Genomic DNA, 23,888 nt, shown 5'->3' with positions numbered 1-23,888 from the left:
CTTGTCGTTGTCTTCCACACACTGGAAGCAAAGGGCTGACTGGTCCCCAGCTAGCTAGAACTATAGATTCTCTTAAACTTTTAAAGATCAATGTATCCTGCACTAATGTGCCGAATGCTACTTAAAAACTTTGTTAAATATTGCTTGCTATGCTGGGGATTATTTCGTTCATGAGAATGGATTTTGAGTGCTTTGCTGTCTTATGGGAGGGTTACAATTTCACGTGTATTTTGTCAACAGAATACACGCCAGAGACATCATCACACATCACTCAGAAAATACATTCCAGAAAGTATTCCTTAAAAAGAGGTATTTTCCTTAGATACTATGCAAGCTACCCAAGACTGGAGGCAAGTCTCCACATAGCTATCCAGGTGTGATCCCTCTCAAGCCTGTAATCTCACCACTGAGGGGATCAGAGGCAGGAGGCTTGCTGGCTGCCAGCATAGCTAAAAATCACCAGCTCCAGGTACACAGAGAGGCCATGGTGTAAAGGAATACAGTGGGGGAGAACTACAGAGGACACTCAGTGCTGTGCTCTGGTAAATACCACACACACACACACACACACACACACGTGTGCACATACACACACGTGTGCACATACACACACACCACATGTACATAAAGCAGTCCAATCATGTGCTATATGTTTTTTATAGCTTGTTCTTATACGCTGTCATGAACCATATATCAGTGTTTCAGTCAGTGACGAGTATGCAATACATGTATAATAGTGGTCCTATAGGATTAGAACAAAACTGAGAAGACCCCTGTCACCCTGTACCAACATGGCGGCCATCTCAGGGCTTGGTACAATGCATCACTCACCTGTCTGTGGTACAGCTACATAAACAGACATGCTGTGCAGCCAGCCGTGTAAGAGTTCATCATGTGCAGTGTGGTAGGAATGAGCATGCTTCTGGTTTACTAGCCTGCAATTTTAATTATTATTTTATCATCTATTCCTTTTCAAATTTTTTCCTGCAATGGGTGTATCAATTCAATTACAACAAAAATGTAAACCATAAATCCATGTAATAATTTTTTTCTGCAGCCTCATACAAGCAAGTATGGCTTTAGAAACAGAGGGCAGCAAAGATGTATTCGTAACAGATGCAGAGCAGACGTGAATTGCTAGGGGGTATCAAGCCACTTATTCCAGTGAGTAGGTGCATGGAGTGTCCTTACCTGAGTGCCTTCCAGGAGAAGACACGCAGTGCACACACACCCTGAAGTGCTTCTTGTAAGCATTTCCATGGATTGGGTGTGATGGACAGGGATGGATTATGGCCCTCGGGAGCCAAAGAATACTGAGTGTTACAGCTCAGATGGTACTCCGGCAGTGGGGAGCCAGGGAATACCACAGGTCACAGAAGGGCATAGCAGCCTACAGCCGTGCTTCAGGGAGAGGCTTCCCCAGTGTTTCAGCTCTGCTCCAGCAGGAGAGGGTCTCCCTGGTGAGGTTGTTGCAGTTCAGCTCCATTGCCGGAAGAGTGTGACAACTCCAGTTTCCCAGGGGAAGTTTTACCCCAATCAAAAGTGTTACAGTCCTGTTCTGCTCTGCTCTGCCCAGGGTTGTCTCTGCTCCAGGGAAAGAAGGTCTCACTCAAACCTCATTCAAGAGATTTACTGGGAGGGAAGTGGTTGCCCTCTGCCAGGGTGGCAGAGGACAGCTGGGCAGCATGAACAGCCACAAGTTGAACAGACACAGGGTTTATATAGAGTTTTCCAGGGTGGGTATTGGTTATATTTCAGTCCCTGAGTTTAGGATGACTAGATCTCCTGCTCAGGAATTGGTTAGTTTTCTGCACAAGGTTAGGATCAGATTTGGCTCTGGTTTCAGAGACAAAGTGTGTTTCTTTCTCTGGTCCTTTTTAGCCTTTTGACTCTAGTTTTAGGGCCAGGGTGCATTTCTTTCACTGACTTTGATTCCAGGGTCAAAGTGTGTTTCTTTGGCTCTGCTCAAGGTGTGTTTCTTTGGCTGGACCCTTTTCCTTATACTTCTGGCGACAGGAACATGTCTATCGAGGGACTAAACAGCCTATGGCTGTTTATTGTAAAACAAAATGCCATTTATGCCATCAGCAGCCTTGCACAGATGTTTACTATAACTCTTGACTGCACAAAGAGATCATGTGACATGACTGATCCATATATGCCATTTATGCTTGTGTAAATACGCGCTGTGATGACAAAACATGCCCCCCATTTCTTTTCTCAGAATGTATTATCCCTGCCATTATGTGATGCATGACTGTAGATCAGTTGACTGCAATTCATGTGTCACACACAGCCCGATAAGCGTCAATGATCTAATTAACAAGATTGTAGGGGGTGGGTGGCAAGTTTGAACTTTGTAAGGCAGGCTTGACACCTGGAAACTCTCAGACAGAGGATATTCCTATGGTCATGAGTCAGAATTTCTTCTCCCCAAAGAAACGTTATTTTCTCTTTAGTCTTTTCAAGTGGTTGAATGAGAACCATTCACATTGTCAAATAGAATGTACTCTCTTCGAAGCTGTTATTGTAATTCTTAAGCTATGTCTAAAGTTTCTCTACAGCAATGCCTGCATTAGTGTTTGGTTGAATAAGGAGGCAAAGCAGCCTTGTAAAGCTGACATAAGCCAACTGTTACTCCAGAACTTAGTTGCCTTGTCTGACATGGTAGCTCTTACTGAGCAGTTTAAACATTGCTTGTGCTAGAAGGACAAAATCTGTGCCAAGTCCAGAAGTCATACTACAAATAAGAAAGAACGTAAAAGATCTCATTAATATTTTATAATGGCTATGTGGCAAAGTGACAGTGTTTTGGGTAGGTTACATAAATTTCAATGACTGAAATATTTTCACTGTTTCATTGTCCTTACATGTGTGTTTCATTGTCCTTACATGTGTGTACTAAAATTTTTAACATGAATATATAGTATGTTTCTTTTTAATGCTGCATTTATAGCCTCTATATGTTCTGTAATCTAGAAATCAGACTCTAGAAGATTTAACTAGGGCTGAATTTCCCCAGTGAGCTGATGTTATAGATGGTATCTATTATGCACTTCATTTGACAGTGGCAAGCATTACCCTGAGTCCTGCCAGCTGTTTAGATGGCAGCCACTAGCTTGCAGGAATGACTTTTAGATAAAATTACATTTTTTGGTCCTTTGGTCAGGCAGCATGTTGTGTCATTATTTTTTGCCACGGTTTCTCATCAACAGTTTGTCTAATGAATTTTAATAGTAAATTCTAACAATTGGCACACATTGTTTCCTGAAGCAAGTTATCCAGCCCCTGCTGGACTGACTATACCTGGAGTTCTAGGGGTATGAATTCGGTTCCTAACTTTTGTGTGGCAACAAGCACTTCGCCTGCTGAGTCATTTCCCCAGCCCCACTAAGAGTCATTTTATTAGTGTTTGCAGGACAAACCATAGGCCAGGCGAGCTACAAACCTTGGCAGCTTCCAGGGTGAAAGAGATGGAGAAGATGGAAACAAAGTCCTGCCATTGAGTTGGGAGCAGCAATGGGGCTCTGCAAGCTGAAAGCCGTGGGAAAGCTCGGTGTCAGGGCAAGCGCTCTAGGATTTAGGCTGGTGTTCAAAGAAGACAGAGAAAGGGGAAAGAAAGTTACATCTTTGTGTTAGAACACAGGAAAGAGGACGGGCTTGGCAATGATGTGTAAGTAACTACACCAGTGGAGGGACCTCTGGTGTGTGTAAGAACATTATCCCATGTAAGGGGTAAGTTTCCCTTCTGTGGCCTTACCGTGTGTTCAAGCAGATCAGTCTACCTGAGAGGTCTTCTAGCCAGGAGACAGACCAGCCCAGACGATTAATTCTTATTGGAGGGACAATAATAGGTAGCGTCCTAATGTTCGGGGCAGATCAGAATGCCACATTACTAGCTAGAGCCGAAGGTAGAGCTCAGAATCCAATAGAAAATTAACTCTTATCAAAGTTATCTTTATCTGCTCTAGACCTCGTTGCTTGTTTAGGCTTAATTGGGCTTAAATTCAAACCTAGGTCTTTCTCCTTCCTCTCAATGCCCTATCTCAAAAAAAAAAAAAAAAAAAAAAAAACGGTACCGATTTGGGAGCTGAGGTGGAAGGTGCCTTGTTCATGTGGGACTTGCCGATGAAGACATCTGACACTGCGGTTTCAATACATCCCACAGGAAAACAAAACATGCACCTTCCACTCGGCCACCAGGTATTTGCAGACTATGCTGCATCAATGCTGTGGCAGAGAGGAACTGCCAGGAACGACAGTCCGTAACCTCTACTGACACCTGCTGGGACACAGTGTAGGATGCTGTCACCCTGTCCAGAGGCCCTGGAAGGTACAAGAGCATCTCTTCTTTGTTCCTCTCATTTCCCTGTAATGCTGGCTTCTCTTTGAAATGGTTTGTCTTCCATCCAATCCAATAAGTACCACTGGTTTTGATGTACAAGGCCAATTAAAAAAAACCCTACAACTCTGTGTTAATGTTTCCAAATTTATTTTTCTGAAAGTGAGATGACATTTGCTACTTTGTACCTTAGCACATGCCCTTTCCTACCTCTGAGATTTTGCTAGTATGTTCCTTTGGCACAGAATGGAACACTCCCACACCCCTACTTACCAGGAGCTATAAGAAAACTAGAGGGAGCTATAATTCTCTTTGCTGTCTAGCTACATTTCACATTTGTATTCATATTTTATAAACATACACTAGGTATATCAGTTACCAAAGTTTAATCTCTTTTATCTGAACTAGATTGCATACGTTTTGGAAGGAGACTCACTTTATGGGTCATAATTTTTTTTTTGTTTTTACGAGACAGGGTTTCTCTGTATTGTTTTGGAGGCTGTCCTGGAACTCACTCTGTAGAACAGGGTGGCCTCGAACTCACAGAGATCCACCTGCCTCTGCCTCCAGAGTGCTGGGATTAAAGCTGTGCACCACCACCGCCCGGCTAATTTTGTTTTTTTTAAACAATATTTTTTATTAATTCTTTGAGAATGTCATACAATATATTCTGAACATATTCACCCCTCCACCCACTCCTCTCATAACTACCCTCTCCACCTAATTTTAAGTTCTCTTATTGTCCTCCCAAGGAGTTCAATATGTGCAATCCAACTAGTCCTTCCCTGGTTTGTGATGAACCTACCAGGGGTCACAGCATTAGTGAAAACTGACTGTCCCTCTTCCAGCAGATATCAGAGGCCAGAAGTTCCTCAGCGAGAGGTGGGATGCCACGCTCACCTTCCCTCTCCATGCTGAGATCTTTCGCGGGTCTCGTGCACACAGTCACAGTCACTGTGAGCTCCTGTGTGCAGCTGCCCAGCCGTATCCAGAAAGCTCTGCTTCCTAGATGTCATGCTCCACCTCTGGCTCTGACAATCATTCTGTCTCCTCCCCCAAGGCTCTTGAGCACTGGGGGAAGAAACACGGTTATGTAGATCACACTTATGACTGAGCACTCCACATTCTGCACACTGGGACAAGCTGGGAATGGGTTGCCTCCTTTCGAGTTATTGATAGCTTTAGTTTTTCCCCCAGTAAATATTTTGGAGTGAAAACTCAGGACACAACAGGAGTGACAAACATGAACTGCTGGATACGCAGAGAGCACAGGAATCATCTTTGTCTGTTTCTTCCTCGTTGTACAGGTTCGTGGTGTCTAAGCTCCGGGCTTCTCTTGAAAGCTTATTATCATCTGTTTCTATTTGTTCCTTGTATGTATTTCCACAGGACTGTGTCCAGTCTTAGCCAAGCTTTTCTATGAACCTTCTCGTCTAAAAATAGCCTCCTCTGAATTTCCCTGGCATCCTTATGCACGATGATCTCTTTCTGCCACGTCTAGTGTGTTTGCGATGGTTCTTTCCACTCAGGCTCCAATGGCCTGAGTCTCTAAACACCCTTCTAGTGGCCTCAAATGCTGTTGCCTGCTTTATCTCACCTCTTATTAGACAAGCGCAAAGCTGTCTTCCAGAATTGAAGGATTGGCTCACTTCTCTTTGTTTCAGGTGATCTTTCCACTTTTTTATTTTTTAAGAAGACTTAGGTTTTTTTTTTTCATGAGCTCTTCTTGAGGTCAAGCATTCAAAGTTCTAGGCAGCCTTGTTAGTCTCTTGCAGAGGCAGGGGTCACCCTCTCCCCTTCATAATTTCAACTTGAATCCAGTTCTATTATTTGTTGGAACGTCTGCCTTACCTAAATTACAATATCCTTATGAGCAACTGAGTCTTGTTAATATGGGCACTTGTACTGGCTGCCTAGTAGGTCTTAAAAACGTTAGCTGAATGAATGAGATGAATCATTTTTCTCCACCTATAGCTACTGAACCGTGCTCAGGGAAAAAAAAAGTCCCATGATCAGCCTAGCCAGTATGTTCTTTCTGTAGCCGGCCCTGGAAAGGGCACCATGACCTTGGCAGAGTTGTGTCATGTATTAAGTAGGAAATCAGCTACTTTCCTATTTTTGTAAGACTCTGGCCGAAGGAAAAAAAGTCTGTGTGTGGTGAAGGCAGCAGATGAAAAGACCTTCTGTGAAGGGAGTGTTCCTCTCTCATGTCTCACTCAGAGGCGGTGTCTGCGGAATGAAACACTCACCAGAGGAGGGGCTAAAGCAGGTCCTGCCCACACGGGCAAAGACAAGGAGACCATGGAAATCTTCATCTCGTGTCTGAACCTTCTGCTGAGTTGAGCAGGAAAGGCAATAAATGCACAACAGCTCATCCTGGGTAGCAATTCTTTCTACTACTTATTGAGAATAAGAACACAAGTTAATAACCCATTGAAACCATCATTTTCCCATGACAGTTCACATTTTAAGGATGAAGGATCTGAGGTCCAGAACAACTTAAGGTAACCTGGCCAAGATCCCACAACAATCACACACGGACTCTTGTTTTCAACTTAGTAATGCACTTCTAATTCATTATGCTAATAATATGAATACATTAAAAACTACATGGAAGAAAAGGGCGTGGCTGAAATAGTTGCATTGTGTTATGGTATCACAAACATAGTTTACCAGTGTGGGCGTGCTTGCAAAATTGCTGAACTTGCTATATCCTTACATAGTTAGCTTTGAAAGCAACTATTGTCTTGGTGGCTGAGTTATAAAGTGCGTGATTCTGCTTCTGGAAGGATCCTGGATCAATGGCAAAGGTAGTGAGTGCTCTGATATTTGCTAGTAAATCCCATGATTCTTCGTGCAGGTAGCTGTTAAGAACCGGGGAGAGTCTGGAATTTTACCTTCTTGCAATCTCACAAGCAACACCCACCGCGAATGCCGACGGAGGACACAGCGGTCCTGGGTTAGGACCAAGTGCTTACTTAGCAGTAGCTAGGCTATAAGAATTTGTACTAGTTTCCCAAACCTCAGTGGCCATGGGGTGACCAAAGAAGACCAGATGTTACCTGCACTCACAATGAAGTAGTATTACGGAGGGAAACCTCAGCTAAGGGAACTCTTCTAGTAGGCATTAAGATTGTGTAGCCTTTGCTCCAGAAAAAGAGATACTAATTCTATTTTCCAAAGCTGTCCACTGTACAGTCAGTCATACATGAATGTCTTCAAAGCTCTGAAGCCAAGAGTTTTTGGCCACGATGAGTGCAGAAACAAAGGACCCCATAGAGTGTTGCTCCCTGCTGGTCTTTCCTCCATTTCAGAATTGCGGTGGCTGCTGGAGTCGTCTGTGCATGAGTCGCTCCATTAGCCATCTAGTAATATAACACGCCGGAAGAGGTCACACAGCGTCTCATTAAGGCTACTGTTACCAGAATTTCAGGCAACGTGTTGGGGTCCCTCTAAAGTGGGGTCTCAGATACAGCTAATGGTGCCAATCCCATACAGCAGTACCGTCTTCTGAGGGAAGTGGAGTGGGTTTGTCCTTTGTATTTCTTGGCCTGGGGCATTGATGCAAGTGCAATGCAGTGTCTCAGAACCTGTACAGGCTCCAGTGAATTCATGTTCATCTAAAATCCTAATAGTGTTCTTGATAAGTGTAGCTAAGTCAGGAAAATATTTTGTGTTGCCTTTCAAACGGAGGGCTCCCATTATAAGGAAATAATAAGTCAGCGACAGCTCATCACAGTTGTCTAAGGACTAAAGAATCCATCAGTGGCATGTTTAAAAAACACTTCTGCGTCTCTTACAGCTACTTCTAAGCTATGTAGCATTGTAGTTTATGGAGGTTGTCTAATGCACACTTTGCACAATCCTGGGGAAGTAACTGGGGTTTACGGTCATCTGAGCCAAACATCAAGGCTACAGGTTAATGGTTCCTCCCCATAAGCACAGGATTCTACACTCGTTTAACGTAATGAAGTCGCAGGCTTCTTTTGGAGGAGATATTGTAGGTAAAGAGAGTTCTCCAATCTTCCTTATTTGCCTACAGCAACACCTGGGTGACATTCTTCCTGCCCATGGGATGAGAGAATGTCAGCTGTGGGGATGGATAGCTTTTGCATGGAAAGGATGGCAGATGTGGCTTCCCTTGGGCTGTTGTTGAGGTCTCTCAATATGACTAACAACAGCCCCCTGAATGTGGGTGTCAGTTTGGAGGTCTGGGCAATCTATGGGGCCTCCGGTAGTGGATCAGTATTTATCCTTAGTACACGAATGGACTCTGGTAGCCCTCTTCACATAGAGGGATACTTTCTCAGCCTATACACATGGGGAGGGTCTAGGCCCTGCTCCAAAGATATGACAGACTTTGATGATCCCACATGGAAGGCCTCACCTCCCTGGGGAGCAGAAAGGGAATGGGATAAGGCCTGGGAGAGCAAGGTGGAGGGAAGGGAGAGGGAACTGGGATTGACATGTAAAACAAGCTTGTTTCTAATTTAAATAAAAAATAACCAAACCCACCCCCCAAAAAAAGAAAAAGAAAGAAAACAAGATCCTATAGGAGGAAGTTTCTGTCCCGCCAGGTCCTGCTGCCGTTTAGTCCCAAATAAACACATAGAAGTTTATATTAATTATACAAAAAAAAAAAGAATTGTATGTTGCTCTAATTATAGAGAGAGCCATGTGAATGGTTTTTCTCCTCCAGGAAAGCTCCTGGGTGGATCTGACATAAATATTATGAGTGTCTTTCCTTCCTCTGTGCCTACTAAGAACTAAGGCACTCCTTCTCTGAGAGCCAGGGTGGTAGCTCTCACTCCACTGCCGTCACACCCTTATGCCCTGTTTTAGGAGCAGAAACTCTACTTTCAGAACAACCAACACTCACACCTACATCTTTATCGAGATTCCAATGTAAGACGGAGGAGACGTCTATATAAAACTTAGACAATTTACCCCTTTCTTTGTTCTTCATCAGCAAGCCAACAACAGTCTTTGAGATTGAGGGCCAGTCCCCAAGAGAACCATGTAGTCCTGACAGAAGTAAGTTTGAGTTCTTCAGAACACTTCTGGTCTGGCTGTCATCTGGAGGGTGGCCCAACCTGTCTGTCTTGAAGTTCCCTTAAGAGAGAAAGAAAGCTTGAAAATTTTCAAAACAGATTTACATAATCCCAGTGGTTTTATACAATCATTTCCCACGATGCAGCTGAGAGATGGATTCTTTCTAGAGCCAAAAGAGGAAAAAGAAATCATTTTAAAATTATTTTTATATATATTTTTATAAATATATATATCTTGTCAGTTCTGGGGATGTTGAAAACAATGGGTCCAGTCATAAAATGGTAAGACCTGCCATCAGGCTTTATCCCCAACTCTATTTCCCCTTTTTACTTTTAAAGCAAGATTCAAGTTGAATAGGCTTGATCTGAATTTCCACAGTAGCCGGGGCACAGAACATCAATCCTTCTGCATCAGGTTCTCTTGTAGCAAGGGTTTCAGGCCTGTGCGCACCAGGACCAGGTTGCCTTGGAGAAGGTCTCTCCAACGTTCTACACTGTAGAATGCTGTACTTCTCTATTAAGAGGAAGTATAAAAGCCCATTGAATACTTTAACAAGCTTCCCATTGTTCTGAGCATCTGTTGCTGGGTGGCTTTTGCTGTAAAGATGATACACATTTTAATGGATCAAAATGGATCAAAACCAAAAGTGGAAAACATTCATTTCAAGGGTTATAATGGTATGGTCAGCATTGGCTGATGGTCTTCTAATAATGACACCAAACAGTGTCGGTGGAGAAAAAGTGCGACTGATAGAGGAGGATGGAAGTCCCGACACGGCCTGTTGGGAGCAGGGTGGAGTATATGGCCTGCCGTGTCGTCTCATCTGTGACAAAGAGGTGAGCAGCAGTTACAGGTGTAGCCTGAAGCAGGAGTGTTGACAACAGAAGCCGTACTGTTTACTGCTTTCCTGTTCTGTGAGGTGGATGTGTTGGCTTGTCTGGCAAGATCAGAGCTCTGAGGAGGAGCATTCTGAGAGACACAGAAACTTGGTTCTGATTGGTCTTGTAAAATAACAGGTTCTTACTGTGGGCTTCTACACGGGTAGCCCAGATATTCAGATGAACAGTTACAATTTGTTTTCATATCCTCAGAGAAGAGATAGCCTATCGGCAATATTTCAAGACCCTGAAAAAGAAATAGAACAAGGTGCTTTAAAACGGATACTAGCTAAAGCGTTCCAAGGATGGGCTTGTATTCCTCCCTCTGAAGATGTTGATTACGTCTGCCCTTGGGTGCTGCATTGTTGACACTGAGGCTGATGCCACTTGGTTTCAGGATAACTGAGCCATGAATGAATCAGGCCCACGCCTCTGTGAGCCAGGAGGATTTCATTGAGTCGACAGCTTTTGTTTCAAGCAGCATACCTGGGAATACGGTTTCCCTCGTGAGTTTGGATGCTGCTTCTTCGTGTAAAGCCAAGACCCTGCTTGGGCGAGGACGGCACTCCCATTTGATCAGTGAGGCCAGGTGTGGAATTGGAGCTGATTCAGAGCAGGGTCGCCTTGTAGTGGGACAGCTGCAAGGTGTCCACTGATTGGATACTCCCTGCCTACAAGAGCACAGCAAGCCGGTAGCTGCTTCCAAAAGCTGTGCACCTGGGAGCCATCTGAGGGAAGAGGCGAGTCTGCTCCCAGTTGATACTCCTTTCCCCAGGTATTGCCATCACGGAAACACACCTTTCACAGGGTTAACACGGTTGTTGGACCTGTTTTGGGGTGGAAAGTGAAGAGAGTTGAGCTAGAGTCAGCTGTTTACACAGTCCGTTGCACTTCTCAGCATGCAGATTTCCCCTGGTAGGATTTCTTCTAAAACTAATGGGACTGCGGGAGATAAAGCATAAATCATTGGTTCCAGATGTTGCTTCAGATGTAGAAGCGGCAAACACAATATACTGAATTGGTTCAAAAGGCACACTATGAAGTCAAAATATAGTACCTACTATGGACCTGGCCCAATCCTTTTTGGCATACATTATTCTTGTATACATTATTTTTCATAGAACTTCATGGGTGGTGAATTGAGCATCTGCATCTAAATAGAGACAAAAAAAAAGTTCCCATTCAAGACATAAAAACATGTCCCTTTTTCTCTTGGCTTGTTTTCTGCTATCATATCCAAGACCTAGAAAAGGGGGGGGGGGGGGGGAGACTGCAGACACATCTTTATCATTCTTACTCTTAAGGCAGTTTGGGTAGGGAGGAAGAGAAATAACAAGGGGCCTAGCGGGCTTAAAAGACATCTATACCCTAAGTATATCCTTGCATTTAGTTCCAGTTAAGGTGTTGGGATGCGGCGCGTGGCTCAACTGAAGAAATCTGGACTATTTGGGGCTTGCCTAATGCTCTATATGAGAATGTGGGGTCCTCTCATGGATGGAATCTATAGTTGATAAACTGACTGATGCTGCCATTAAGTAATCCATCTTAATCCAGGGAATTGACAGCTCCTTTTCTTTGATGGCATCTAAGAATCCACGTGCCAAGACTAACCCTAATAATCTACCTCTGTTATTTTGGATACATGTTATCTGGTGAATTGGCTTCAACAGCAAAAGCCAATAGAGTAGTCAACACTTAATCCATGTTTCCTCATCAATGTATAGCTCTGGTATGTTATTTAGGTAAGTTTAAGAGGATCCAGTACCTAGGCAAGTTATCAGGTAGTCAATATCCAAATCCCCTACCCTTTAGCAGAGGAACAACGAAACGGGTGGAATGCTTGGGGGCCTGGGGTCCAGCAGTCTGGAGTTAGAGCTAGAGGTTGGGTATTTACTAGGTTTTCAGAGGAAGAAGAGAAAGAAGGAGGAGGAAGAGAAGTGGATAGGGAAGAAGGAGAAGTAACTTGTTGGTGAATCGAACTCCAAAGTTAGAAAGATCAAATATAAAGGAGTAAAATCTGGAGCTAAAGGAAAAAAACCCTAAAATTGATGTGCGAAATCTTGGTAGATTAGAAGGCTGTGAATTCACAGCCTCGAGGCAGGTGGTCTTTGCAGGCCAGGGGGTAGCAAACTATCCTGGAAGAGCAGGGTCAAGATCATCGTCTCTCACTTGGCCTTCTGAGGTTTTCTAGCTGGCTTCCCCGGTTCCAGACGCCCCTGCCAATCCCTGCCTCGTGCGGCTGCCAGAATTCCATTTACGAAATTCAAGTCTGGTTATATCAGTCTGCAGCTCACAAACCTCTCCTCGGCCTCCCACAATTAAAGGGCAAAGTCCAAGCTCCTTCGCATGACATTTAACGTCCGGCCCAAGCGCAAAGTCTGCTTTGCAACCTCATCTCCCGATTCCGATTCCCGCTACGTATGCAGTGCTCTAGTCCCACAGGATTGTATCCGTGTCTTCCTTCTGCATATACTTTGGTCTTTCATGCTTGTTTGGTTTACTTTCCTCGCTTGGAATGGCCTCGTCTCTCTGTGCCTGGGAAAACGCAAGGCTAAGCTCAGCTATCTTTATAACAGAGTTCTAACCTGCTCGCTGGGTTTCCTTAATATCATACGTGCAGTGATTTTTCTCTATAACAACACTGCCCATCAAACTGTGACCTTGCTTAGGACTTTATTCACTCTAGGAGTCTACCACAGTCTTTATCTGCCTATACAATCAGCATTTGTTGAATTAATAAATGTATTTATAATGTGCCAAAATGTTTCTTTACGGTAATAAATATTTTATATTATGTTAAAAATCATAGAGGACCCATATCATAAATTAGACTCTGTGGGTTGTTTACAAAAATAAAGCCTCAACACTTGCCTGCCTAAATATGAGTTAGATAAGAGCAACAGCCCTCCATGAAGAATTACCATCAATGAAGGAATGCTAAAAGTAGGAGAAATAGTCTTCCTCAGAGATGAGCATGCCAAATAGCAATCCAATACCAAGTGGTGACAGATAACATTACACAGACTGAGCAGGGCATGCTAAGGAATATACTTGTGCATGTCCATATACATATGCAGGTACATATGCATGTAACGACAGTTAATAAAAAGAAGAGTCCATGAATTTCAAAGAAAGCAAGGAGGGATGTATGAGAGGTCTTGGAGGGAGGAAATGGGGAAATGATGTGATTATATTATAGTTTTAAAATAAAAGAAATAATTAAAAATAAAGAAAACATGAAATTGGGAAGAGCTAGGGGTATTGGGCAGATCTGAGAGGCTTTAAGGGTCGGGGTAGATGATGAATGATATCAAAACACATTTGAGACATTATGAAACTATCAAATAATTAATAAAAGTATTATAATAAAAATCATTGAAGGGCCCAAAAGTCTGATTGTTTCATATTAGATACTTGTTTTTTTTATTTCCAGTGTAATAAAAATAGTGCTGCAATTATGTGATCTAATCCTATTGGCTATTGAAGTTCTCGGCCAAAGTTACCCAAGGGACAACAGGTGACCGTAGTAAAAAAATCACAAAGGTGACAGATACACTGACCACGTCCTAACTTCTGCTACTACTACTTGCTCCTGAATGTAGAACATCTCGCCATCTTTATTCCCTTTTGTACATACTCCTGCTTTTAATTTCTCCTGTGGGGTACAAACCAGATCTCCAAAAGCAATAGAATGATTTGGATCAATGCCTAAAAATATGACATGTTTGTAGACACAGCATTTAGATTTCTGAAGGGACTTTTCTAAAATGTATTTATTGTGTCTCTGGTAATAATCCAGTCTATGGTGAGTGCACTTTACATTCAACATGAATGACAACTAACATAGACATTTCTTGTAAAATCACAGTGAATGGATGCCCTCATAACCTCGGTGATATGGCACCATTTCCTGGTGACTTAGGTATTGTGTAGCTATTTTTTAAAAAAATTTTTTGGCTTTTCAAGACAGGGTTTCTCTGTATTGTTTTGGAGGCTGTCCTGGAACTCACTCTGTAGACAAGGCTGGCCTCGAACTCACAGAGTTCTGCCTGCCTCTGCCTCCCGAGTACTAGGATTAAAGGTGTGCACCACCACTGCCTGGCTTTGGTTTTTCTTTTTTTAAGTTGACAATGACCTTATCTTATTGTAGTATGAAATTAGGGAAATTTTTGCATCTCTAAATGCTATTCCTTGCCTTACACCTACTTCCCTGGCACTAAACTGATGAGTAGGACATGCGTGTCACTCAACCGGTAGCTGTTTGCAGGCACGCCCACTCTCCACAGCTCATCAAACATGCGTTGAGGACAGCCAAGACTCTCACTGTATGCAGTAGACACTGCTACTGAGTGTGAGACACAACTATTAGTGAGCACTGGGAAAAAATACCCATTTTCCATTTTACTCTAGGGAGTAAGCATGCACTTTCAAGTAAGAAAATGCATGCTAGCTGAAGGGAATTACGAAAGGAGAAACATGGAGCTGGTCCTTTAGCGAGAGATCTGACGAGCCTCCTGGAGCTGGAAGCTGGTCCTCCTGGAATGGCTGCAAAGGGAGATGCGGAGTTAACAGGCGAGCACTGGGTGCCGTGGCAGACTGCAGCTGTTCTTATCGGGCATTTTGTGGTGCTATTGGACACTTTCCAAACCGTCCTTGCTCGTGGCGAGCCCCGTGCCCCAGCCCTTCTGTAGCTTTGTGAGCCCCCCAAATCCCTCTGCCATTTTCTGTCTGTGGCCTGTTTTCCTTGAAGCCACCATACAGTTTCTGTTGTGTGGTATATTCTAAGCAGGGAGAGAGACATTAAACACAAGCGAATTAGAATCACTAGCTGCGACTAACAACCGTGGCACTGACACGTCAACGTGGTGCCTCTGGCGGGGAGTGAGGTTTTAAGTTGCGGCCCCGCCTGCCTTTCTGACGTTCACAAGTGCGTAACAGACGATGGGGATAGCTCAATACGAAGAAAGCTAGAGTCTGCCTGACAACTATGCATACTTCACAGGGAGACTGTGACATAATTGCCTGAAATCTAAGACAGGAAACACTTTTGGCCATGAGGCCTCTAATATCTCTTCTCTGATTACAAATTAGCTCAAGGTCAACAGGCGTATAAAAGTAAATTATGTGTGATGAATGGTTCTTAACCCTTTACATCATGTTCTTTTACAGTGTCACTGAGTTGGTTAACTATATCCAATGCATCCCCTAGGCACCGTGGCACTCACAACTCTGTCCTAAAACAGACTGGCAAACTAACCCGGAGGTTATCAATAGTAGATACAAAGATTAGGTGTTCAAGCCAGACAGGGTCCCAGCACTGAGAGGGGGAGGGGTGGACACAAGCTCCTACCTCTAACCAACACGCTATCTCCAGTTGACATCTGCTTGCCAAGGAAAAATTAGTTTTCTCCAGTGGAGTCTCACTGGGTATATTAAGTACACTTAATGGTAGGTCCAATGCCCAGCAGTAGATGGTCGACACTAACGGAAGTCAATGGTATTTCTGTAGACTCTTTGTGTCTCATCTTGCTTTGTTTGGGCCCTTTTTGTCTTACTGGTCATTTGTATGTTATGGTTTCTACTTTTGTGTTTTTACGGGCTTTGCGTGTGTGTGTGTGTGTGTGTGTGTGTGTGTGTGTGTGTTGTGCTTTCTTTTTAAAAGATATTTTGGCCTGTTTGTAGAGAGAGAGAGAAAGATGTCATGGACTCAGGTGGGTGGGATTGTGTCTTAATCTGTGTTCTATTTCTGTGAAGAGACACCATGACCACAGAAACTATTGTAAAAGAAAGCATTTAATTAAGGTCTGCTTACAGTTTCAGAGGTTGACTCCAGCGGGACGCATGGCAGCTTGCAGGATACATCTGTGGCCTGTGCCAGGGGGGAGAGCTGTCCCTAAGGAGTCCAGAACAGTAAGCATTTATTTCATCATTTTGCTATCCAATTACATAAATATTTATCTGTATTATGTGCTTGTGGGAAGAGTGACATCACATCCTGAGAGCAAGCATTAACACTTAGAAATACAATTGTAACTAAGAAACATTTCCAAAAACTTATTGGATAACCTCCTGTTTTTATCTTACTTGTGGGATGATTTCATTACATCAAGTAAAAACCTGAGATAGATCCGTTTTTAACATTTTTATTGATTCTTTGAGGATTTCACACAGTGTGTTTTGGTCATATTCACCCCAACTCCTCCCCCTAACTCCTCCCAACTCCACCTCCACTCCTGTCAACTCATGGCCTCCTTTTTAGGAAAAAATAATGACCCATCAAGTCCAATTTGCACTGCTCGTATACTCCTGGGTGTGGACCAACTGTTGGAGCCTGGTCGGCTACCAGGGGCCACACCCTTAAAGAAAACTGGCTCTCCCTCCCTGAGAAGCCATCATGTGTCAGTAGATCCTCAGTTATTCAGAGGATACATTGAATTACTCTGAATTTCTACTAGGAAATATTTTTTAAAATATCAGTTTAGTGACATTTTGAAACCCAAAATCTTTATGGCTGACTGAGGTCAGTTCAAACACTTACTAATGGAGGAGAGGGTTATAAAAGCCAGAGTCAATTAGTTATTTTATTAATAATAAATCATAAATCAATTTTTAAAGATTTTACTCTTACGTGTGAACCGCTTTGAGTCCAAGGAGAAACACCTAAAATAATATGACCTTGCTATGATCAAAAGGCAAAATTTTCCCTCCAATAAAAGGAGCAAATTATCCTCATTTTCCTCCATCCATTCCCAGCCTCTCTTCCCAGATGTTGTCACCGCTGAAATTACTGTTGCTGATTCCTATGACATATAATTGGTAACTGGAACACGCGTGTTACATGCACATGCAGCCATTGTTTATGGACTCCAGACTTGGTAGTTGGAACACGCGTGTTACATGCACATGCAGCCATTGTTTGTGGACTCTAGACTTGGTAGTTGGAACACGCGTGTTATATGCACATGCAGCCATTTTGTGGACTCCAGACTTGGTAGTTGGAACACGCGTGTTACATGCACATGCAGCCATTGTTTGTGGACTCTAGACTTGGTAGTTGGAACACGCGTGTTACATGCACATGCAGCCATTTTGTGGACTCCAGACTTGGTAGTTGGAACACGCGTGTTACATGCACATACAGCCATTGTTTATGGACTCCAGACTTGGTAGTTGGAACACGCGTGTTACATGCACATGCAGCCATTTTGTGGACTCCAGACTTGTGAATCTGCCTGCTCATCAAGCTTGCTTGTGCCACAAAAATCAGTAGCCATGGAGCTTTCTTCAGTCACCGACAGACGTGCACACGGCGGTGGACGTTTTACGTCTCTCTGCCATCTTGTGTCAGCCGATGCCCTGCGGTCTGTGTAGTGCCATGTTTTTTTTACGCTTTTGTGAGCTCTCTTGACGAATTCATCCTTTTAGAGTGGAATCCAAGAGGTACTGCAGTGTAGTCTAGTGCTCCTAAGTGCAAAGAGGCTTCCATGCACCTCATGCAGAAAGTATGTGTTAGATAAGCATTGTTAGGCTCGCGTTCAAGCGGTGCTCGTCATAAATTCCATGGGGCACACCTACAAGTGTCCTTAAATAGAGAGCATGTGAGGCAAAGCTGCGTTGGTCAGTTAATTGAGATATGACCAAAACATTTCAGGTACCCAGCCCTATATTTCCCCTAGGAGCAATGATTCAGTATTTGCTAATTCAGGGTTCATGGAATCTTTGTAGAACAGCCACAAATAATGAGAATAAACCATCTTCATAAATAATAAATGATGATGTTGTTTATATTTCAGGTTAGAATCCTGTACCATATTTTATTTATCCTTTGGATATTTTCTTCATTCAGTACTACTTTTAAGATTTATGAACTTGATAGAGTCCAATGCCCTTTTCTGACTTCCTTGGGCACCAGGCATACAAGTAGTCCACATACAGACATGTAGACAAAATAGTCACACACAGAAAATAATGAAATAAATGTTTTTAAATTTAAAAAAGATTAAGACACTAGGAAATAAAAATTTTACTTTGTGGTATAAAATGACATTAAACTGTCTAAGAATAAATTAATTCAAAGTTCTTTCAATTTTCTATTGTACTTTTTTAAATTCATCTGTTTCTTAGAAATACATAAATACATTGTGTAAGGCAGAGTGGGGAAGATTCTTGTACGTTCGGGGCAGCTCTGGTCTACATAGTGAGTTCTAGGCCATCTGAGGTTATGTAGTGAGATTCTATTTAAAGAAAAAAAACAACAATAGTAACAAAAGAAACATGATAATTTTCAAATATGTGGAAATTTAAAGTTTTTCTCTGAATTAATTTCTTGCTCCAGACAAATCACACCAAATAATTTCAATATTTTTCCCTGAGGTTGTGTACTGATGCAATTTAACAACAAATCGTGTTTGCTTTATTGTCACTGATGCAACTACCTGCTTGCTCTGTTTCTAATTATTTATTTAGAAGCAGTGCATTGCAATAATTAGTTATTATATATTTCATACATTTATAAGTACCATAGTTGGGTAATGAGTGTAAGATATGTACCTACAGTTTCACAGGTGCTGCAGTTTCCAAAGAGATGGGAATGGCTTGTTCTCCACGTGTGAGAAGCCAAAGACCTCAGCAGGCCGGTAGCTTGGCCATAGTCGCAGGCCTTGAAGTTGGGGTTTTCCCGTCTCAGCCTCCTGAGTGCTAAGGTTACAGGCATGTGCTCTCACACCCATCTCTGCCTGTGCATGTTAAAATTGTTTTATGGCTAACCATCTCTTCTTGTCTAGTCTGCTTACAGAACTTTAACTATAGCAAGTATTTTGATGACTATGATATGTGCTGTAGGTAGTTCCATATTTCTTCAGAGATTTGTTTTCCTTCTTGGGGGAAATTTAGGCAGACGGTGACCAGGTGAGGTTTTCTTCCCATCTTTAAGACACACAGTGGACTCTGGCGGATATTTCAAGGGAGAGGCAATCAGCCCACAGGGGCCACATTCCCTGGACTCCTTGTCTTTCCAGCTCTGTTGGAATTCTGCCTTCCTTCGTTCTTCTGATAGTTTATCCCATTACTTTTATTCCCGCTAACAATCTTTATACTTCACTACTGACTTCGTTGTCCCCTGTGACTCTCCCAAAACCCGTATACTCCAGTTCTTAGTGACTCCGAGCCAGCCCCCAGTTCTTCCCAATACCACATATTTCCTTCCAGTGGATGTTAGGGTAAGCCGCTTTGCCAACCCTTGGCACTTTCCACAGCTCTCTTAGCCTTTCCAAATCTCCTTGGCTATTCTTTTACAGCTCAGTCTCCCCCAGGGAATGAAGAGTTGTTTTGCATGGGCATGACCCCACTCCCTTCCGGGCAGACAGGGCTACGCCTGTGCATGGGTGGTCAATGAATATTGTTTTTCAGTAAGTAAATGGGTGGCAGTTAGTCTCATTTTCTAGACCTGGGGAGTACTCTTTCTGTCTCTCGAAAGATGATCAGAAGTGAAGAACAGGCTTTGAGAGGTGATGAGATGAGAAGACATTTCTGCCCTTGCTTTTTTTTAGAGTAAAGTTATTTATTCGGATGATATGCGATCATTTCCACTTTATTAGAGCCCACAATAGTTCCCGGTACAATGGTGAATAGGAAATCTTATTTGGATGCTTGTCTGTTTCTTGTGTCTTGATTAAATGTTTGAAGATTTGTGTAAGTGAATAGATAAGTCATAGATTTCACTCATTTTGCATAATTTGTTTTCTTTCACTGATCATATCTGCAGGTGTTCTGTGTCCCAGACAAGTATATCAAATAATCTGAGAGCACTGTATTTGCATAACTGAAATGCATTTGCTATTTGATTTGCCCACAACTACCAGCTTGCATCCAAATCCTAAACAAACAAACACTTACGCAACAAGGGAGCCTGAATGAAGACTTTTCTTTTCCTTTTTCCTTCCTTCTTTCCTTCCTTCTTTTCTCCTTTCCTTCCTTCCTCTCTCCTTTCCTTCCTTCCTGCCTTCCTACCTCCCTCTCTCCCTTCTTTGACTGAAGCTTTATAACCCTCTCTAACATATGTCCACTTTCAGTCTTGTAACTACTAATGCATTTTTCAGCGCTCTTATTAAGACTGTTTAAAGCTTTGCACACAAAGGGATGGTAAAGCCAGATTCTGTCTCTATGAAATGTTAAATATACTAGATTTTCCTCCCCACTCAAAAGGAATACTAGTATTCCCCGCAATCATGCCCTCTGAGAGGGTGATGAAATGCCAACAGGTGAACTGCTAATGTGATCACTCAGAACATGAAAAGTTTCCTTGTGAAGCTGAGATAGGAGGATCTTTTGAATCCCAGGCCAGATGGGCTCAGAGTGAGACGCTGTCTCTAAAACAGGAAACCAGCCAGCCACGGACCCCTCCCTCAAAAAAGAGAAAAGCAAAAATATTAAACACACAACCCTTTCTCTTTCTGAGAATTTTATTCCCCAGAGCAGTTACTAAAAATAACGTGGTCCATATACTCCAAATAAACTTAATGAAATTACACAAAGCACACCCTGAAAAGTTTAAGTTTTCAAATGGAAATCAGTTTTGAGACTGTGAAAACATTGTAAAATTAGAGTTAAGCGAAGCAGGAAAAGTATTTCAATATATCTGAAAATTCAGAGGAGACATTAGGACACAAGCATTTCAGTCTGGCTTTTGACGGTGTTGGGCACTTTGGGAACATGGAGATGCTGGTTTGGGAAAGCATTCTTGTCATGTATTGACACTGTAGTGACAAAGGAGAGATCTCTTCGTGCCTGTCGCCATAATGCCAAAGCCTTGAAGACTTTGTAGCATGGGGTTTCCCTGGGTAATTTGGAACATTGAGGTTGTTGATGGACCTCAACATTTTAATCTGTAATATGGGATTACAGTGCCCGTTTCACATGCTGATGCTCAAATTGGTAGGGTGTGCTTCCTGTGTATAAAACCACAAGCAGAAAAGTGCCTGTAAGATAAAATACAGTGGAGCAATGGAAAGCTGCCAGGTTAGCCTAGGTTAAAGGCCAACTCAGTGACATAGTAACCACTTCTGTGGCCAAGCTACTGCATTGCTGGAATATTTAGTTTCTCACTCACACAAGGACAAACCATTCCCATCTCTTTGGAAACTGCAGCACACGTGAAATTTAGGTACACATCTTACACACATTATTAAAATGCGGCATTTGTGTGCATGATTTCTCAGCATGTCTGTCTGTTCACTGTGTGCATTTCTGGTGTAATACAGGCCAGAAGAGAGTGTTGGGTCCCCTGGAACTGGAGTTACAGATGTTTGCAAAAGGCCATGTGGGTGCTAGGAATCGAACCTGCATCCTCTGCAAGAGTGGTCAGTGCTCTTAACTGCGGAGCCATCTGTATAGCCTCAAATTTTTAATTTTAAAAAGAAAATTTTTGCCTTTTATGTATTGATTATTGTTTTTTGGGGGGATCAGGCACTCAAAAGCATCTGGGAGACGTAAGGGAGCCGCAGTCGCACTCAGAGGGACCTGCTGTTCAGGGGAGCGAAGCCAGGGCTGGACTCCACGGTGCTGTTTCCTCAACGTGCGGTTTTGGGTCCTACAGTTATTTCATGGAAGGCTTTCCCTGTGAACACCAGGAATCAATTTTCTCAATTAATTTACAGAATATTGACCAGATAAGCCAAGTCATTTTTTTCAATAAATACACATTTCCTGTGGTACAGTCGAGAGAATTATTTCAGCTAATGTCCAATTTCGCCTGCCAATCACGAGCCATTAAGTAGAGGGCGCCCATAATTTGGTAACAATCTCATGCAAAAACAAAGACCCAGCGTACTCAACATGCATGGAGTCTGCCGAGGAATGCAAACCTCCTCTGAAGAGAAGGGCGTCTTGTAGAATCCATGGTCTGGGAGTGGCGTCCCACTGCGGCCCTGGATGCTAATATTGCTTTCATTTTATGGCCCCTTCAAAACAGATTGTATTTTAATATTTAATGGGGGAAAAGTGACTCTATGAAAAGCTTTTCAGGGTCACAATGCTGAGAGTCTTGGGTTACTTCAAATCAAATGTCTGGTTATTACAGTGTGTATGGAAATAAGGCTGGCATCGCGGCCGCGCACTGTGCATTATGAAAATGCAACAAGCTCTGCAGTTGATTTTGTGCCACTGGCTTGCGGTTCAGGAGCCAGGAAGTTGTTCTCAGTCCAGATGGCACCCCTGACCTGATTATTTTACCACTGCCCTGCAGCAGAGGGTCATCAATTCCTGACTTGAAAAAAAAAATGCTCACCTCAGACTTGCCTGTGTTTTTCTGCTTCTTCTGGGAGATTCTGTTGACTCACGGGGCTTTGCTCGTGTGGATAACGGTCTGCATTGCCCTGTGTGTGTGTGTGTGTGTGTGTGTGTGTGTGTGTGTGTGTGTGTGTGTGTGTACGCGCGCTCACGCTCCTCTCTTCCCTCCACCCCCACGCTTCTGAGCTCTGCCTCATCTGGCAACAGTGATTCAGAACCAATCAAATCAGTCTCTTAGGGGAATCTGAGAGAGTTATTAGTTAGGTGGGGGGTAGCTGAACCAAGGCAAAAGGATCCAGAAACAAGCAAGGAAGGGGAGAGGGTTAGGTGGTGAGTCTCAGCATAAACAGGCCTGGCTCATTCACCTGTGCGGAAAACAAGAGAGAGAAAGGTTTAGATTTTTGTCCTCAACATCAACTGTTTCCTACTGTGCAGGAAACCGAAGACCCAGCCCTAAGTAAGAAAAGATGAGGTGTCACACAGGAGGAGGAGTGATTACAGCCAGGTTGGAGAGGATGGGAGAGGGTAGCCCACACAGGAGAAGCTTCGTGTTCTTGGGTGTCACTGAAGTAAACGCCCACTCATTGTTACAGGCGAGTGAATGTCAAGTGTAGACTCGAGAGAAGAGTTTTGCTTCAGGTGGCAGGAAACCCATGCGCCCATGAGAGATGAATACGGGGATCTCGAGAGGCTGCAAACCAGGGGCAAAGGTCAACTGCGTTCCCCACAAAGGAAAATCACATCTGTGCTCTCTTAACTGAAAGCTGAAAATAAAAAGCTGGTTTTGCTATGATTTGCCTTTCCCTGCTTTAAACGCAATCTTTTCTTCTTCACCTAATAGAGTTGGTAGATGAATTATCTTATCATTTTCTATGGAAATTTTTATAAAGTTATAATAAAATGTGCATGGCAAAACATTTTCTGAGGCTTTCCAAACTTTCTCTGAAATCTTAAGTTACTTTAAGCAAACAAATAATTTTCCCTAAGTCCTACCCAATAAAATTAATTTATGAGTTCAATTGTTTTCAGTGTAAGACTTTTCTTAAAATATGCTACCTTAAAAGCATATTAGAAAGCCAGCCTGGGCAGGAAACTAGAAAGTGTGTGTGTGTGTGTGTGTGTGTGTGTACGTGTGTGCCTGTGCATGTGTGTGTACTCACGTGTGTGTGTGAATGTGTACGTGTGTGCACGCGTGCGCGCGTGTGTGTGCGCCTGTGTGCCTGTGTGCCTGTGCGCATGTGTGTGTGTGTGTGTGTGTGTGTGTGTGTGTGTGTGTGTGTGTGTGTGTAAGATCCTAGGGAAGGAGGGATAGTAGAACACAGTTGATAAGA

At 43.0% G+C, this 23,888-nt stretch overlaps 2 long non-coding RNA genes across 2 annotated transcripts; one reads left to right on the top strand and one right to left on the bottom strand.

The window, feature by feature from the left end:
* Positions 1–5,468: 5,468 nt before the first annotated feature.
* On the top strand, positions 5,469–23,576 carry LOC121144384. Its single transcript, XR_005881741.1, has 3 exons — positions 5,469–5,649; positions 16,087–16,182; positions 23,151–23,576. It is a non-coding gene; the product is annotated as an uncharacterized LOC121144384 (long non-coding RNA).
* Positions 20,715–23,157, bottom strand: LOC121144383. Its single transcript, XR_005881740.1, has 3 exons — positions 22,556–23,157; positions 22,134–22,229; positions 20,715–21,886 (listed from the first exon to the last, which is right to left on the bottom strand). It is a non-coding gene; the product is annotated as an uncharacterized LOC121144383 (long non-coding RNA).
* Positions 23,577–23,888: the final 312 nt, after the last annotated feature.

The sequence above is a fragment of the Mesocricetus auratus genome, unplaced genomic scaffold, assembly GCF_017639785.1.
Source record: "Mesocricetus auratus isolate SY011 unplaced genomic scaffold, BCM_Maur_2.0 Super-Scaffold_100015, whole genome shotgun sequence".
Classification (NCBI taxonomy): Eukaryota; Metazoa; Chordata; class Mammalia; order Rodentia; family Cricetidae; genus Mesocricetus; species Mesocricetus auratus.
This window is presented reverse-complemented; position numbering and strand designations above follow the sequence as displayed.